General features: G+C 37.9%; 2 long non-coding RNA genes across 2 annotated transcripts; one reads left to right on the plus strand and one right to left on the minus strand.

Moving 5' to 3' along the window:
• Positions 1-1,028: 1,028 nt before the first annotated feature.
• LOC129349952 (uncharacterized) lies at positions 1,029-9,546 on the plus strand. The gene is made up of 3 exons (XR_008603125.1): positions 1,029-1,153; positions 2,072-2,172; positions 3,925-9,546. It is a non-coding gene; the product is annotated as an uncharacterized LOC129349952 (long non-coding RNA).
• A 194-nt stretch (positions 9,547-9,740) lies between these two features.
• On the minus strand, positions 9,741-17,099 carry LOC129349953 (uncharacterized). Its single transcript, XR_008603126.1, has 3 exons — positions 16,584-17,099; positions 15,124-15,420; positions 9,741-10,628 (listed from the first exon to the last, which is right to left on the minus strand). It is a non-coding gene; the product is annotated as an uncharacterized LOC129349953 (long non-coding RNA).
• Positions 17,100-17,981: the final 882 nt, after the last annotated feature.

The following is a 17,981-nucleotide window of genomic DNA, read 5'->3' on the forward strand; positions in this document are numbered from 1 at the left end:
CAGCATCACAGTAATCCAGTGATAATTATCTACACTTCTAAGGTTGCACTGCATGCAGGGATGTCTAACGGCTAATTTGGCAAAAGTAATATTCCAAAAATCTAAACAAATATGCACTAAAATCAAGCTGTAGCAAAAAACCCTCCTATTACTTTTCAAATGCTCCTTGGCAGCTTATTGTAAATAAAACAAAAATAAAACTAGTGTTTATATAAGTCAGCAAGTTATAGAAAAAGTTGCTCAGAAAGCATAAAAAATATGAAGAACTTGGTTGAAAATCATCCCATTTTTAAGTTTTCTTCAGTATCACAGTAATCACTGTGTGCAGGGACGCTATCCGCTAATTCAAAGAAGTAATTTTCCAAAACTCTAAAGGAAAATGCAGTAAAGTCAAGTTGTTACCATAAAACCGTCTCCTAAATGAACATTAAGCATGATCAGGGAGGTTACTGGACTCTGATTTAGATGCCTTTAGTCATGAAAATGTGGAAAAACTTGCTCAGTTTCCTTAAAAATCTGCAGAAAATATCGAAGCTGATGAGTTTACTTCTCACACAACTTTTATTTTTTATGTTTCCTGTAGTTTTGTAATGCACAAATGAAAAACACACTGACAGGTGTTTGGAAAAGCCCCTATGAATGTTAAACACAAACAAAACCAAACTACTGTCCAAACAAACAGCATAAGTCGAAAAATTCTGTGTTTTCGGTCCGTGTATTTATCTGGTAATTGGATTTTCTGTTCTGAAACGGGTATTGAAAAACAAAAAAACGAGTGGTTATTTGATTTTCGTTTTAAAATACTAAAATTGAAATACAAGGCATTTTTCCTTTTCATGAACAAAAGGGGATGTACGAAATTTTAAAAATGCTTTGATTTTCATTTTATATTTAGAATAAAAAATAAAATCAGTAAGAGAGAAACGAAAAAGGTCCGTTTTTTCATTTTCTGAGACCGGAAGTGGTCATCAGCAAGTGTGGAGCCAAACGACAACAAGATTCTCAGAGGGCGGAACAAGAGAGCAGTGATTGGTCAGACCATAGATCATATAGAAGACTTCTCGCTAGCGGGTCTAGTCCACTATATATCTATGGTCAGCAGGTCTGGTAGCATCTCTGGCTGCTGTTGATCTTGTTTTTGGAGTAAAACACGGTAAGAAGATAAATACTTCTAACCAGTAGCGTTGTTTTGTTGTACGTTAAGTCAGCGACTTGTGAAGAGTTGTGTTTTGTCGTGTTTGAGCAGTTGGTCCGGACGCGTTAGCTAGCTAAGCGGCTAAATTAGCTAGCTAAACGGCTAAGTTAGCTAGCGGGCTAATCAACACAGGTGGCTAACTTACTGCTGAACACCTGTGTTAGTTGCTGACACAGCTGTCCTCATTATTAGAAGGAACTTCTCAACCTGTATTTCTCTGCTGTGTATTTTAGCTTTTAAAAAAGTTATTTTACTTTAAGGTTAACTGAAACCCGTTCAGCTGCACTGAAGTTTAACATTCAGCTGCTTTGAATTAAACCGAGCTTAACATTGTGCAACATTACCTCTCTGAATCTCCATAATTTCATTAAATTCCTTCTCTCTTCCACTGCTCAAGTTCAATCCAGTATATAAAGTGACATTAATAGTGAATAAACTAACAAGCAGCCATTGTATATATTTATTATTGCATGTATTTGTAGTAAAACATGAGTTGAAACATCCTACTTTTGGATCTAGAACTGCACAAGCCGTTCATTTTCAGTCACCTGATGAGTTAAACTCCCCTTTTTATGTGAGGTTGAAGCAGAAAGTCTGAGTTAACAAAGAAAATTGTTTATAATTTGTGATACCTGTTATCTCTGACTGAGGCTTTAGTTTCTGTTGAGCTGATTTACACGTAGAAACTTTGTTCAGGAAGATTTCTCAGTAGCTCAGAGGACAGGCTGCTTTTTACACAACCTTGTAAGAGAATGTCTGTCAATGCTTTCAGCAGAATTTAGAAACACAACACTTCCTAAACAGATATTTTGAGGCTGTGATGTTGAACGTTTGAGAGTATATCAGTGTGTTTGTTTGTGGTCTTTCTGTTTCTAGGTGGAAGCTGAATTAGTGAGGATGACTCCTGCTCCTGTCATCTCTAAGCTCCTCACACATCTTTACCTGCACATGAGGAAAATCACTCCTGTAGAATGCAGGTATGTTTGTCATTATTATAAAAAGATGTTGCCTGGTGACCTGTCAGAAACCCATTATACAGAGTCAGCCAAAATAATGTTTACACACATCAGGAAAAGAAAAACTTGCATAAATATTTCAATACCAAATTTATTCAGACATCATGAGATTAATAAAAGTTATTTTTGGCCTCTACAATTACAAGAGGTGCTCAAAGTGGTGCCACTGGCTTCCAGACATTTCTGTTGTGTTGTAGACGTCGCTTGTTGATGCTCCATTCATGAGGGTAGCGCCATCTGTTGGGAAAACATCGTACAACAGAACACAGAGTTATGATTTGATCAAACTTAGAAAGAGGAATCTATATGTATAGAAGTACTTACACAAATGAAATATTTATAAAAGTTTTTCTTTTCCTGATGTGTGTAAACATTATTTTGGCTGATTCTGACTCTGTGAACTTAATGAGAACAAAACTGTCATTTAGTTGTTGCTCTGAAAGCTTCTTTAGTGAAAACCGGCTGGTGTTCTGCTTTGAAACAAACTGCTGTTTGGTCTGTGTTTTTAGGTTTAACCCCACAGTTTCTGAATGAACTGATAGTTTGTTGTTTTTTCCTGATCAATGTGGACGTTATAATTGATGGTAACATTTCCTGATCATATAATCAGCATGACAATATAACAGTATAACATTCTGACCACCTGACTAATACTGTGCTGGTCCCTTTATGCTGCTAAAACTCCTCTGACTCAGTGGTTCATCAGAACCTCTGGGGATTCTGTGGATCCTGTGGGTTGCAGGGTGGGTCCTACCTAGACCAGGCTGATCCTGGACCATCCCACAGATGCTCCATCAGATGTGGATGTGGGGAGTGTGGAACCCAGGTGAACAGCTTAGCTCTGTCGTGTTCCTCAGACCACTCCTGAGTAGTTTTATTTTGTCCTGCTGAGGGTGGCAGCTGGCATCAAGGACTGCTGTTGCCAATGGAGACTAGGGGGTTGTTTGTCCTGCAGTGTTTAGGTGGTGGTACATGTCAAACATCCACATGAACGTCAAGGTTTCCCAGCAGAACGTTGCATTAGAACAAGATGATGGATGTTGTTCTCTTCAGCTGTCAGTGGTCAGAATGTTGTGGCTGATTGGTGGATCTGTCTGCCTTTACTCTGACATCCAGAGTTCTACAAAAGTGTAGAATGTGTGCAATGCAGAAGAGACTTACTTTATTGTATGCAGTTTTAGTGGTTCCATCAGAGAAAATCATATCCATATACAGATTTTTATTAATTCCAGGACTGGTTCAGTAAAGATTAGAATAATAACTACATCAGATAATTCTTGGTCGCAGTTGGAATTTTGCAGACTGAGAGGTGGTTGAGAAGGTTTCAGTTCTTGTTTTAGCAAAATATGTTACAATAGAAGATCTTTATTGTCATTGTACATGAAATTATCTGCAAACCAGCAAAGTGCATCAGTCTGAGGTATCTAAAAATAAATAAGTAAAGAAAAATGCTTCTAAAGCCAATAATAAACATAATATTTTGAGGGAATATTCTATAAAGGAAAGAAAAGCTCCATTCTCACTCCTCTCAGGATAAACTGTCATTAAAATTGACTTTAAATTTAGCTTCAACACCAGATAAAAACATTTACTTCCATTACTGATGTTGTCAAGTTTTAATAAAGTTCATGCTACTTTTATAAAATGATGAAAGTGAATAAATTGTATTTCTGTGATCTGTGTTTGATTTCTGTCTTTTCTCCTGTCATCCAGATGTTCAGAGGGAGATGATGCCACATCTGGTCCAGCTGATGGAAGATCTTGAAGTTCTCTGACTGGCCTGGACTGAAGATGGTCGTCTCACTGGATTTAAGGTTCAGATGCTCAGTAACAAACTCCACCAATGAGCCAACAGGGAAGCTTTAGGTTTATTAAATGTTGCTATGAAGGTTTCACTGTTTTTCTTTGTGAATGCAATGAGCTCCAACTGAAAGTTGAATTAGAACTTAGAAGTAAATCCTTCCATCTGAAAGGATTTAGTTGCATTAATAACCTCATAACATTCTAATTTTTATTCCAGTCTTGGTTGGAAATAGAATCTCTGTATTGATTCAGGTAAAAACTGAACTTCACAGCATGTTGGAGCAAAACAACCAGATGAAAACTGTGATGGTGTTGGATTGTCAGACTGTAATGTTGCAGCTCAAAGCAGCTTTTCTAGCTCAGTTCATTCTGACATTCAGCTATGAATCAACACAGCAGATGGTGATCCATGCTGTGGAAGTCTCACATCTCCTGATTTAATGGAGCTGCTTTACACTTTTTACGCTGTTTATTCACCAACACTTTATTTAATAAAAGTCCCATCTAGTTTTTATGAGGAATGTGATGTTTTACTTTCTCTGTGAATAACTGCAGTCTAATGCAACAACTGGAGTTGTAACATCTGTCCTGATATTGATCATGAAGTATTGATCAGAATACTTGTGGTCAGCAGTCATCCCTGAAGTTTTACATTAAAATCTTTACTTGTGTTGTGAACTTTGGTAAGAAGCAGAAACGTTAGCGTTGCCATGGATACATGAGTGTTAAATTCTGTCCATGTTTGATTTTGGGAAATTCAATCCAGTTCCAGAATGTGGAGGAATTTAGTCTCAATCACAGACAACAAATATTATCTGAAAGTCGGGTTATTGTTGTTTATCATCACAATACAAAAAGATTAATGTTAGAAATATTCCAGTTAAGACTCTAGAATATCGTGATTTATGTAAATTTACCTCAATAATATGAATGTTTAGGTTAAAATCGTGCAGTGATATTTATTATGTAATTCAATTCAATTCAATTTTATTTATATAGCGCCAATTACAGTCAAATCGTCTCGAGACACTTTACAGAACCCATATGCCTGAACCCCCAGAGCAAGCCAAAAGGCGACAGTGGCAGGAAAACACCCTTTTAACAGGGAAAAAAACCTCGAGCAGAACCCGGCTCTAATGTGGGGGGACCCATCTGCCTGCTGGCCGGGCGGGTTGAGAGGGACAGAAGAGGTAGAAAGGTAGAGATAGAGGTAGGGGGTAGAGGTAGAGGGGTAGAGATAGAGAGGTGGGGGGGACACAAGGCCCATAAAACACACAGTATAATACATGCATGATAAGACAGATGATACATGCAAAGTACAACTAACATGGAAACTAATAATAGTTTACTGCTATGGTGTACGGCTCTGACATTAAATATACTACATATATAGCTGGTGGTAAATTCAAAAATATGTAGATGAGCAAATCAAGTATAGTGAGGGCAATGCAGAGTAGATTGGTGGAAATGGGCAGCTGGAAGCAGTGGGCTGGAGGAAGGTCAGCAGCAGCATCCCACAGATGGAGATTAGGCCAGTAGGTGGGAGAACCACCACAGATCTGAAGCATCCAGCTCTGGGATCAAGGACACTCGGAGAAAGGACACAGGGAGAAACAGAGTGAATGTAATGCAATAATGGTATATATAGTAAATACATAGGTAGTTAGAGAAGGGCTCAGTGCATCCAGAGAGGTTCCCCAGCAGCCTAGGCCTATAGCAGCATAACTAGGGACAAACTAAAGGACGTCAAGAGGGGAAGTCAGTTGTGCAAATGAAAATACCAGCTCACCCCGTCAGGGTCACCCAGTCAGCCCTAACTATAAGCTTTGTCGAAAAGGAAGGTTTTAAGCCTGGTCTTAAAAATAGAGAGGGTGTCCACCTCCAGAACCCAAACTGGGAGCTGGTTCCACAGGAGAGGTGCCTGATAACTGAAGGCTCTGCCTCCCATTCTACTTTTAGAGATTCTAGGAACAACAAGTAAGCCTGCAGTCTGAGAGCGAAGAGTTCTGCTAGGATAATATGGTACTATCAGGTCTTTAAGATATGATGGAGATTGGTTGTTAAGAGCTTTATATGTCAGAAGAAGGATTTTGAATTCTATTCTAGATTTAACAGGAAGCCAATGAAGAGAAACCAATATAGGAGAAATATGATCTCTCTTGCTAACTCCTGTCAGTACTCTGGCTGCAGCATTTTGGATCAACTGTAGATGTTTCAGAGAGCTATTGGGACAACCTGATAATAAGGAATTACAGTAGTCAAGCCTAGAAGTAACAAATGCATGGACTAGTTTTTCGTCATCACTCTGAGACAGGATGTTCCTGATTTTCACAATATTTCTCAGGTGGAAAAAGAAAGTCCTACAGATTTGTTTTATGTGTGAGTTAAAGGACATGTCCTGGTCAAAGATAACACCGAGGTTCCTCACAGTAGTACTGGAGGCCAATGTAATGCCATCCAGAGTAACTATATGCTTTGAAAGCAATTCTCTAAGATGTTTGGGGCCAAATACAATGACTTCAGTCTTGTCTGAATTTAGTAGTAAGAAATTATAGGTCATCCAGGTCTTTATGTCCTTAATACAGTCTTGCAGTCTGGCTAGCTGATTAGTTTCATTTGGCTTCATAGATAAATACAATTGAGTGTCGTCAGCATAACAATGGAAATTAATACAGTGCTTACTAGTAATATTGCCTAAGTTTGTAAGTATGTAAGTTTAGCTGATTAAAGTTTATGACTCTGCACTAAAATATTATTTAAATTGACATCATTATTATAATATTTAGGGTCAGACCCTACAGTATTGATTAAGAAATCAAATATTCTATAAAATAAATACACTGAACTCATTTGGATATATTTAAGTGAGACTCTGCAATATTATTTGACACAAATCTATCTAAATCAAAATTTTAATCATTTTTACTCCAAACATTTACTGGACTGATTTAAATATTAAAATCATTCCTTTCTAATCCTCTGCTGTACGTTCAAACCTGAGGCCTTAAATAGAAACACACAAGTATCTGATTGAAGGAACTTCTGCAGAGTCCTGGTTCCAGAACATGATGATAGAATTATAGACAAACTTTAACAAAAGCTGCCTGAGAGTTTACAGGTTTTTATGTTAGATTTCTTCACTAATTTAATGAACGTTATCAGCAATAATCAAGTGTTCATTTGATGAACTTGATTCCTAAAACATCCAGAATTGGAGCTCATATCTTTGGCAGCTGTAAAGTTTCTGCTCCTTCAAAGTTCACAACACAATGAATGAATTCCTAAAACACTCTCAATGCTGGAGAGCGTTTGTGATGCTGAAGCAGTGACTAGTTTTTCTGTTTCTTCTCTGGAGATGCACAATGAGGGACGTCTGCAGAGACTGAGAAAGAGTCTCACCACATCCTGACATGAGGAAAAAGACTTTATTGAAGACTACAATGAGAAAAACTATCAGACAGCAGACGGCTGCATTCAAGGTGAGCTCTGAACATTTGATCTGGAACAGGAATTCAATCACGGCAGCATGAGCTTCATTTCAGTCTGTAGCTGCTGAATTCATGGATGAATCATCTGGAACTAGAGAAGAAGACCATCAAACATCCATGTCAGCTGATGGAGGTCCATGAGTCTCACCCAACAAGCAACCTACAGAGTGAAGACCTCAAATCTTGATTGGACGGCCTCCTATTCAGCCACATGTGTGAACAAATGCCTCTAAGCTGATTTGTTTTCTAAAATAAATCTAGTTTGAGTCCTAATCTATGCCTGAGTGTTTGCTTCTTTACACTGCTGTTAACAGTTTAGGCTGTTAGATTGTTCCAGATAAGACAAGTACAAGATTCTTCAGAGCCGTTCTACCACGAGCCTGACAGGAAGAACTCCAACAGCTACTGAATGTTCCTGTGGTTCCCTCAAGGCTACAGTAGGAGTCCTACGAGGACGAGCCGGTCCACCTGATGGTGGCCAGTCGCTGTGGTTCAAAGCCAACACCGACTACGTGGACTTCTACTGGACCACATGGAGGCCTTCAAACCGGACCAACAAGTTCAGCGACTCCCCGACTCGTGGGTCCGAGGACGCCACCGAGCCTCGGTCCAGCCGGCTGCCTGTCTGTGGGTGTTTGAGTGCTGAGAGGTTTGTGGATGCATGTGAACGTTCCGTGTTGAAACAGCAGCTTTGGACTCAGTAACGCCAGGAAAAACCAAGAGCTCCTTTATTTGTGACTTCCACTAAAAAAACTGATGAAAATAAGTTTGCCAGGGTTCTGACTGATAACAGATTATTAAATAATGAAAATAATAGTTTAAATATTCCTTTAAACAATCCTTTTGGGTTTACATTTCCTTTACACTGACTTCTCTTTTTTTTTTTTTTCTCTCCTTATCCCTTATTAATCCCACGAGGGGAAATTCAGATTTTCGCATATCTCCCCAATTGGGGGAGTCAGAGCGACGGGTCAGTCATGGTACAGCGCCCCCTGGAGCAGGAAGAGTTAAGGGCCTTGCTCAAGGGCCCAACAGTGGCCGCATCGGGGCTTGAACTTCTGACCTTCTGATCAGTAGTCCAGAGACTTAACCGTTGCGGCACCACTGCCCCAAGCGAGCGGGCATTGAACCCGGGCCGCTGCGTCGGGCACAAGCCCCTGCACATGGGTCCCCCGATTAACGCGCTGAGCTATACGGGCGCCCCATTCTTGGTATATGTACAAGTATTTTGGGTGGAATATACCATTAAGCCCAATGTTCAAGGGTTTTTCTGGGAATATACCATTAAACCAACCTTTTAGGTAAATGTTCCTGGATGTTGGGTAGAATATACCATCAGATAAACCTTTTAGGTCTACATTGGAAGATTAGAGTAGAATATTACTCCAAACCATCCTTTAGGTCTACATTTAAGGTGGAATACTCCTTTATACCAAGATTTTTTAGTCTAGGATTTTGGATGGAATACTCGGTTAAAGCAACATTTTAGGTGCATGTCTAAGGATTTTTGGTGGAATGTTCCTTTAAGGTGGATGTTTGAGGACCTTGTAGATGCAATACTTCCTGAAACCAACCTTTTAGGTCAACATTCAAAGATTTAAGGTGGAATATTCCTTTAAACCAACCTAAATTTCATGTTTTGATCATTATCAAGTGAGAAACCTCAATCCAGACTCCTCATAATGACGTTTGAGATTTATGCTGCTGTTATTTGTTTAGTCCAGACTAAATGACAGAAATCCACAACTGTAATTTTATTTCAGGACTCGGTTATTAAATGTCAAAACAAACCATGTGACTCTAAAAACTCAGCAGCTTTACAAACTCTAAGATTAAACTCTGCACAAGGATCCAAAATAAGTTGGACTTCTACATGAGAGCTTTAATTATTCTTCATCTACTTCCTGAAAAGTTTGGTCAATAAAAAAGACAAAAACTAATATTTTCAGTTGAACTAAAGACAGACTTTGTGATTTTTCTGCTCACATGTTGTGTTGTTGTAAACTTCCTCTTTCAAATAAATATCCTCCTAACCCCCTGGAAACCAGCATTTGTCCTGTTTTTGTGTTGTTCCTCAGCGACCCTAGACAGCTGGGTCCTAATGTTTTTTGAGCAACACACCATACTATGACGTTTTTACAATGATGGTGATGGTTCTACTATGGAACCAGTTTGACATGTTCAGGTGTTCTTTGTGTGAAAACTCAGAGATTTCAGGGATCAGAAGGTGGTTTTTATCTTTCTTTGTTTACTTTCTGCTTCAACTTTAAACTAAATTTCCTTGACTAACCCCGCCCTCTGGACTTCCAGGAAGCTGTGTTCCTATTGGCTGTCCAGGTGGCTGTGTTCCTATTGGCTGTCCAGGTGGCTGCTTGGTATTATCAGGAACACCTGAGCAGCTCAGTGTCTTCCTGCTTTATTTAGCTGCAGACAAACATTTCCTCTGCTTCTCTTCACCAGTGAACCGGGTTTGGTTCTGTTGCTTTAGTTTGTTCTTTAGGTGTTGGCTTGCAGCTTCCAGCAGTAAAATCGTCTTTAATGTGTTTCTTGGTGTGTTTCAGGGCTTTGTACTGGATAGTTGTCTTGGTAAATGAGGTTCTTTAGCCACAGTTAGTACATGGTGCTAATGTGTGCAGTGATTAGTGGATTTGGTGCAGCTGAGTTGTGTCTTTATCTTGGCTGTAGTGAGTCTTTAGAGGTTTCTGGTCAGACACATTCTGTATTCTTGTTTGAGAACCAGCGTTGGTTGTCCAGAAGGTAAGAGTTCCTGTCCTGATTCTCTGTTCTCAGAGGTTCTCTGGTAGGCTGCAGGAGACTTTAGCGTTTGGGTTTTGCTAGTTTGGTTTTTGTACGGTTTCATTTGGACGACTATCTTGAGGCTCCTCCATGTGGTTTAGTGAGGTTTTCTGGAACAGTTCTACAAAGCAACCTGCAGCAGAAGAGACTTTGAGAGTTTTTAGGAAGTTCTGGAGACCAGACTTTAGAGCAGCAGAAACATTTGTCAGCAGTTTGAGCAGGAGAAGGTGAGCTTCAGAGTAGAAATGAGACGGAAACCTTCTTGACCCGTGTGGTGAGGTCCTGTACCAAGAGTTTGAGCAGGTTGTGAAGAGTCTGTAGTTCTTTGGTCTGAAAGCACAAGAAGAGTCGACTCATTAAAGGAGAAAACAGGAGATATTGTTGGTTCTTCTGTCGCTCTGCAGTTTCCTTAGACTGAATATCAAGTTTATATTTTAAATGATTTCCCATATGAGCCCAAGAAGACTTCAATAAACTCCCTCCATCCCCTGGACACAACACATTTTATTACCATGTTAAATTTTTTTTAAAAATATGTTTTTGAGGTTTAATCATAGTTTTAGCATAGTTTTTTCTCTTTGCTTGTTTAGTTTTGTCATCTGTGTGAAAGGTGCTAAAAAAAATAAAGCTGAATTGATAAACTGAATAATTGACTAACTCATGATTGTGACAACAGAAGTATTTTCATTGTGATTTAAGGGTTTATTTCATTTTTAAGGTTGGAAAAAAAATTAAAGAAATAAACTACATAAAAAAAGCAATTAAATCAAAGGAAAAAAACATTTAATACAATAAAACTTTTAAAAAGAAAATTAAATATCAAATACAATTAAATTATATTAAACAGACAAAATATTTAATTAGATAATTACACAGAAGTTACAAAACATGTAATTATGAAATTAAACGTTTATTAAACAAAATATTAAACATTAAAGATGAAATATTTTAGATAATTAAACATTTGAAAAATACAATTAAACAAGAAGAATATTAAACATTAAAAAAATACAAAACATTTAATTAGATTATTAAACCTTTAAAAAGAAAACATTTAATTAATAAATGTTTAATTAGAAAATTAAATCTTAAAGACAATAAAACTTTAAATAGGAATTAAACAAAATACAATGAAGCATTTAAAAAGAAAATTAAACATTAAAAGGTGGTAAAACATTTAAAAAGAAAAACCTTAAAGATTTAATCGAAAAATTAAACATTGGGAAAGAAAAGGAAATTTTTCAAACAAGCCGAATAAACATTTGAAAAAAACAATTAAACATTAAAAAGACAAAACATTTGGAAATCAAATCAGACATTAGAAAAGAATAAAAGGTGAGAAAAGAGCAAAACTAAACATTTAAGAAGAATCAAACTAAAGACAAAACATTTGAAAAGACACCAGTTAGACTTTAGAAGATCAAATTAAACAGAAGACAATAAAACAATCATAAAGAGCAAAAACAGATAAAGGTCTTCAAGTGTTTTCTAGTCTGAAATGAAAACATCAAGTTGTTTCTTCAAACATTTCCTCTTTCTATGTTCTTGGTTTGATTGTGGACAGATTTACTAAGAACTCATTCAAGAAAACTGCTTTCCAGATAAAGTCTACTAGTAGTTGAAGGCATCGATCAAACTAATGTTACCTTCTGATCTCCACAATCTTTAATGTTCAGTGAAGACAATCAAAGTTTGTTGAGGATTTCTAAAAAACCCACAGGTGAAGGTCTGAGAAGAACTCAGATGGATGATCTAAATGTGAAATCAAGACTCATGGTCACAAGTTTTAAGGCTTCTGTTAACCAGAAAGTTCAAACTAACAGAGAAGTACTGAGAAACTTTTAAGATTTCATTCCTCAGACTGTCTAAAGGTTCAAACTAACAGAGAACTACTCAAGAAGTTTTAGGTTTTCAGTCCTCAGACTGTCTGAAGGTTCAAACTAACAGAGAACTACTGTGGGACTTAGAAAATTTCAGCCCTCAGACTGTCTGAAGGTTCAAACTAACAGAGAACTACTCAGGAACTTAGAAGATATCAGTCCTTGGACTGTCTGAAAGTTCAATCAAACAGAGAACTACTGTGGGACTTAGAAAATTTCAGCCCTCAGACTGTGTGAAAGCTCAGGTCCTGAGGACTCGGGAGGTCTGGAGGCTTTGGAAAGTCTTGGAACTGAGGGTTCCACCCTCCAGAACAAAGGCTGAAGTCCAACCTCCTGAGAAAAACGGTCGAGTCGAGACCTGAGTTAAAAAAAAACTCGAAAACAACAAAAATTAGATGACAAATGCGCAAAAAAAAGTAGAATTAGTATCTGAGCGAATAGCTCAGGGGGATAAGAAGAGTGACTACAGAGTGGAAGGTCGCAGGTTCAAGACCCACGACTGGCAGTTTTCTTTCTTTGTCTTTGCCAGAATTTTGAGAAAATTTAAGAAGTGTCTGGTCTTGAACCAGCGACCTGCAGCTCCATAGGCAAATCCTTAACTCACTGAGCTACAGATCAGATACAAAGAAATAATTTCGTCGTCCCTTTGGCATCGTAGTTCCTGAAGTGACCACGTGGGTGGAGCTGAGGCGGAGTCTGGGTGGAGTCAGGGCGGAGAGTAGGCGGGGAGGTGGGTGGCGGCCTCCCCCCTCTACTCCCCCACCTCCCACCACCACCCACCACACCTTCCCCCGCCCGACGAGTTCTTCGAGTCTCCACGAGTTCTTCGAGTCTCCACAGGTTTTCCCGAGTTTCTCGAGTTTCCAGGTCAGAGGCAGTTGTCATGAAGAGGTGTTGAAGTCGGCCAGGATGGACTGACTTTTTACAGCGACTAGAAGGAAGACTACTAGAAGAGCAGGTCTTTAACCACCATCCATAAAATCCATGGAGTCGCTCCAGAGAAATGAAGGGAGGTCAACTTTTATCAACCTCCATCCAGATGTTAAACTTCATATCTTTACTTTGAGATTTTTAGCACCAGAAACCTTTAATATCACACTTTATTATCATTTATTAGGACTTTAATGGAATCCACCAGCAGATTTAGTTTTTGTTGACAAACTTTATTCTTGTCGTCGTGGGACTGCAGTATTTAAAACTCTTCCTTCTATTTGACCTCATGTTTATTAGTTTTAGTTTAGAAAGTTATTTTAGTTGTCCATTAGTCTCTTAAAAACCAAATAATAAATTGGATTAGTCAAGAGGTTTAAATTTCTTACTTTGTCATATTTTAGATATGACAAAAAAAATATATAAAAATAAAGCATCTTGAGACAATTTGACCTGTAACTGGTGTTATATAAATAAAATTGAATTACAGTTGTATGTATCTTGTAATGTTGGAGTAATTCAGCCATATATGTTGGAAAACACATTTTCTTTGTCCATTAATCTGTTGTTTTCTCCAGTAATTCATTTCTTGTTTTGGTTTATAAAATGTCAAACCCAAATATATTAAGTTTACTGTCATAAAAACCAAAAAGATTTACATTCATGATGCAGGAATCAGGCAGTTTTTCACTTTTTATCTTAGTTTAGTCAGAAAGATAGTTGATAATGTGTGAATTGTTGCAGCTTGTGAGCCGTAGAAGGTTTTAATCTTTGGGGCCGAGTGTCAAAAAACATTTAGAAACCAACATGAACAAAACACTCAACAAAGATTTGAACATCATTAAAGGGAAATCCAACTTTTGCATGACAATGTCTAATTAAAGGACATTTATTTCCAACATAAATGTGTGATATTCATCCTCTGGAGCTTTCTCTTCACATCGTCTTCCACCTGGACTGGTTTGGTCGGGAGCATGTGCAACAAACATTTGAAAAACTGCGCTTTAACATCAATAAATGACACTGAAGTTTAATCTCTACATAAATGAGACTGAGTCTGGATGTGCTGCTCTGTCATTAACTCCTAAGTTAAGGGAAAGTTCAAACAAAAGAGGACAGTTCAGATCAGACTTGAGAATGAGCTAATTTTGAACAAACATCTTCAGTACCTCTAGCAAGATATTTTAACAACAAGCAACTAAAGAGATCCACAAGTTGGAGAGAGTTAGCTTTAGCTGAGCCAAAGAACATGTGGGACGCTAACCTAGCAAACATTTCAGACTTTTCTCTGTGAATTCTGAGAAATAATTTCCTATTTAATGACAGAGCTACACATCTTAACTCAGTCTCATTAAAACAGACTCTAATTCAGTGTCATCCATCCATATTAAAGTGCAGTTACCCAAAATGTTTGTTGCATGAGCTCCAACAAAACCTGTCCAGGTAGAAGGCCACTTTGACAAACAGGAAGTGGAAGATTCCAAGCAGATTTATAGAAGGGGAACCGGACTGTACTAAGTGTGGTTGAGTATAGAGGGGTGTTTTGTGGGGTTTTAAGGCTGATAATGATTATTAGTGAAACATTTGGAGTAGATATTCATTTGCAGTAAATGAAAATATTTAAAATCTTGGAGTTAAACTTAGAGGAACACAAACTCTAACAGAAAACTTTGTTGATACGTTTTTTTTTTTTTTTTTTTTTTTACAGATGTTAAGTTAAAGGAGTTTTATTCATGACGTATAACCAATCAAATCACTCCAGAAGACAGAGCGACCACAGGAAGATAAAGGTTCAGAGCCAAAGTAGCGCCATTTTTAAATGTATTTATTACTGTAAATCAGTAAAAAATAAAATACTGATAATCAGTAAATCAGTCAGCCCACAATTACTACAATTCTACAATGTATGTCTCTTTCCTTTGACTTGTTATTTGTACAATATATGATGTATATTCTGGCATTTTTTCATAGCAAAGGCTCTACTATGATGTTTTCTAAGAGACATACGATGCTACTCTGCTTGTTCTGGCTCTGGGCTGCTGCACTCCTCCTCTGTTGTTTTCTGGATTGTACTCAGCTTCATGCCTTCGTCCACCAGGCCTCCGTTGACTCGTCCCGCCTGCCGTCTCTGGAGCTGAAGCTGGACTGGAACAGACCAAAGTACAGTCCAATCACGATGCCAGCTGCCTCTCAAAAGGCTCCTTCATCTGGCAGGTGGCAGCACTTCTTCTGAGGGGAAGCTGAGCTGGCCCAGCAGAACTTTGGAGATGTGTTCCAGTGGTTGGTGGATGTGTGGGGAGATAGAGAGGGACCTTTGAATTGTTCACAAAGGAAAACAGGGAACCCATTGGTAGTTTTAGTTTAGGGTGCTACTGCGGTGTGTTTTTGGGTTTTAAGAGGTGAACAGGAAGAGTTTTTTTTCATATTGATTATCTTTTACTTTGTTCCTGCTTGGAATGTCCATCAATGTCAACGTGAAGTTCACTTTTAGTTCTGTTTATTTTTATTTTACTAACACCCATTTGCTTTTAACCCCCTCACGTGTTGTGTTGTTGTAAACTTAGTCTTTCAAATAAATACTCGTCTAACCCTCTGGAGTGTTTTTGTGTTGCTCCTCACCTACTTCAGACAGCAGGGACAAAACAACGTTTTGTGGACCAAAGGCTTTTCTATGACGTTTTTAGAGCGACATGCTATACTATGACGTTTTTATAGCGACGTGCTATACGATGACGTTCGTTTTTAGAGCTACATGCTATACTATGGTGTTTTTAGAGTGGCATGCTATACTATGACGTTTTACAGCGACATGCTATACTATGACGTTTTTAGAGCGACATGCTATACTATGACGTTTTTAGACCAAAGACTATACTCTGACGTTTTTTGGACAACATGCTATACTATGACATTTTTAGAGTGACATGCTATACTATGACGTTTGTTGGGCGACACTCTACACTATAGGCTTTTTAAATTGACATATTACTATGACTTTTTTTGTTTTAGTTTTTTGTTTTTTAGCAACATATTATAAGAATTTGAACAGTTTTAAAAATTACTATACTTTTAATTGTGCAATGAAATATCATTCCATGGCATTTTTTAGATGACATATTATACTCTGATGTTTTCTTGAAAAACATACTATTTTGACAATATACTGCACTATGACATTTTTTGAACCACATATCATACATGACAATTTTAGGCAACATCATATCATTTTGCACTTTTTGAACCACATAATAATCAGATTGTTTTTTTGCCGACATGCTGTACTATGAACCACAGGCCATACTATGTTATTCTTGAAAAGTATACTATACTTTGACATTTTCTGAACTACATCCTATACTATGGCGTTATACACAGAGTGCTTTGGTTACAGGTTGATTTATAATCTACATTTTTTTCTGTTTTGTTTTTTGACGGGATTACCACAGACCTGACCATGAACACCGTTGACACCCACCTGAGGGAGATGCTGCCTAAGATCTCAAGGCTGCTTGGTCGTGGTCTTTCTGGTCCTGCTCCAGAACGCCTTCATCAACTACGTGACCTAAAGCACGCTGTGGCTGAAACGGAAACTTGACTCTCCACATCACCGACGACATCGTCACACTCCAAAGCAGAGCACCTGTCTGCTGAACTTTTAAAAGTGGACTAGAAATGTGAAGAATGTGAGCAGCAGCAGAACAGATGTGATCAGAAAGAAGTCATTTTCTTTTTTCTTTTCTTTCTGGTTGACTTGATGCTGTCAGATGCAGATGTTGGAGCTGATTCTGACCTTTCAGGATAAAAAGCTGCTTTTCCTTCACAGACTTTTCAGGAAATTATTCTCTCAGGTTTTCTCTGCTATTTATATTTTGATTATCTGTGATTATTTCATTATTTCTTTATTGTCAAATAAAGTTTGAGGCATAAAGACTCATTTAGTTATTTTAATCCTGAAATCTTTGATGTAGCAGAACTAAACTTCCATTTTCCTTCTTCTACTTCTTATACTAGAACTAAACGTATCTTCAACATGGATCATCTGGTTTTAATGAATCAGCAGCAACATCACAACAACAAATGAGACAATTTTCAACAAATTAATTAAACTGATGTCATTTAAAACTATCAGAGTCTGTTTTAGTGTCAAATTAAAGCTGATTACTGACAACTAGAAAATTAATGTTACTGTTTTAATCACATTTAAGTTTCCTGAACATTACATTAACGTCAACCAACCACGGTTTTATGAACTTAATGAACCACATTACAGGAACACAACACACTTCAGCTGTTTACATGAAACTCACACAAACATCGTTAGCTTGATGCTACGTTAGCTTTAATCAGGCTACTACTGAGCAGCTAGCTCGGTTAGCATCGCTAACATTAAAGCTAATATTTACTGGATACTAACTTTCTTCTCTGGTCAACACACACAGAAATAAACTCCACCAACATCTGGAGTGCATGGCTCACATTATATCTGACACTAAAGCTGCATATAAAGTGCAATAAAAGCGGCACCGATACGAAAATAAACATTAACTTACCAAACTATCAGAGTCCTTTCAGTGTCTGCTGATAGAATCAGCCGAAGGTAGAAAACTGGTTAAAACAAGCCAACGGGCAGAAAAACTGTCTGTGGAAAATGTTCTGCTGCTCCGCTGATAAATAAACCGACAGTTATTATATCAGAATTAATCCAAACGAGGAGAGCAGAGTCTCTGCTGCTTCCTCCATAGGACCTGTCAATCATTCCAGACCGGACTGTCAAGTAATCCCGCCCCCTGGCTTCGCAAAACTTTAACGCTCTATAAAAAAATCAATATTGATTTATTTTAGGATCAGCCACCTGATCTCTCATTTTGACCAT

Source organism: Amphiprion ocellaris, chromosome 11, assembly GCF_022539595.1.
Source record: "Amphiprion ocellaris isolate individual 3 ecotype Okinawa chromosome 11, ASM2253959v1, whole genome shotgun sequence".
Taxonomy (NCBI): Eukaryota; Metazoa; Chordata; class Actinopteri; family Pomacentridae; genus Amphiprion; species Amphiprion ocellaris.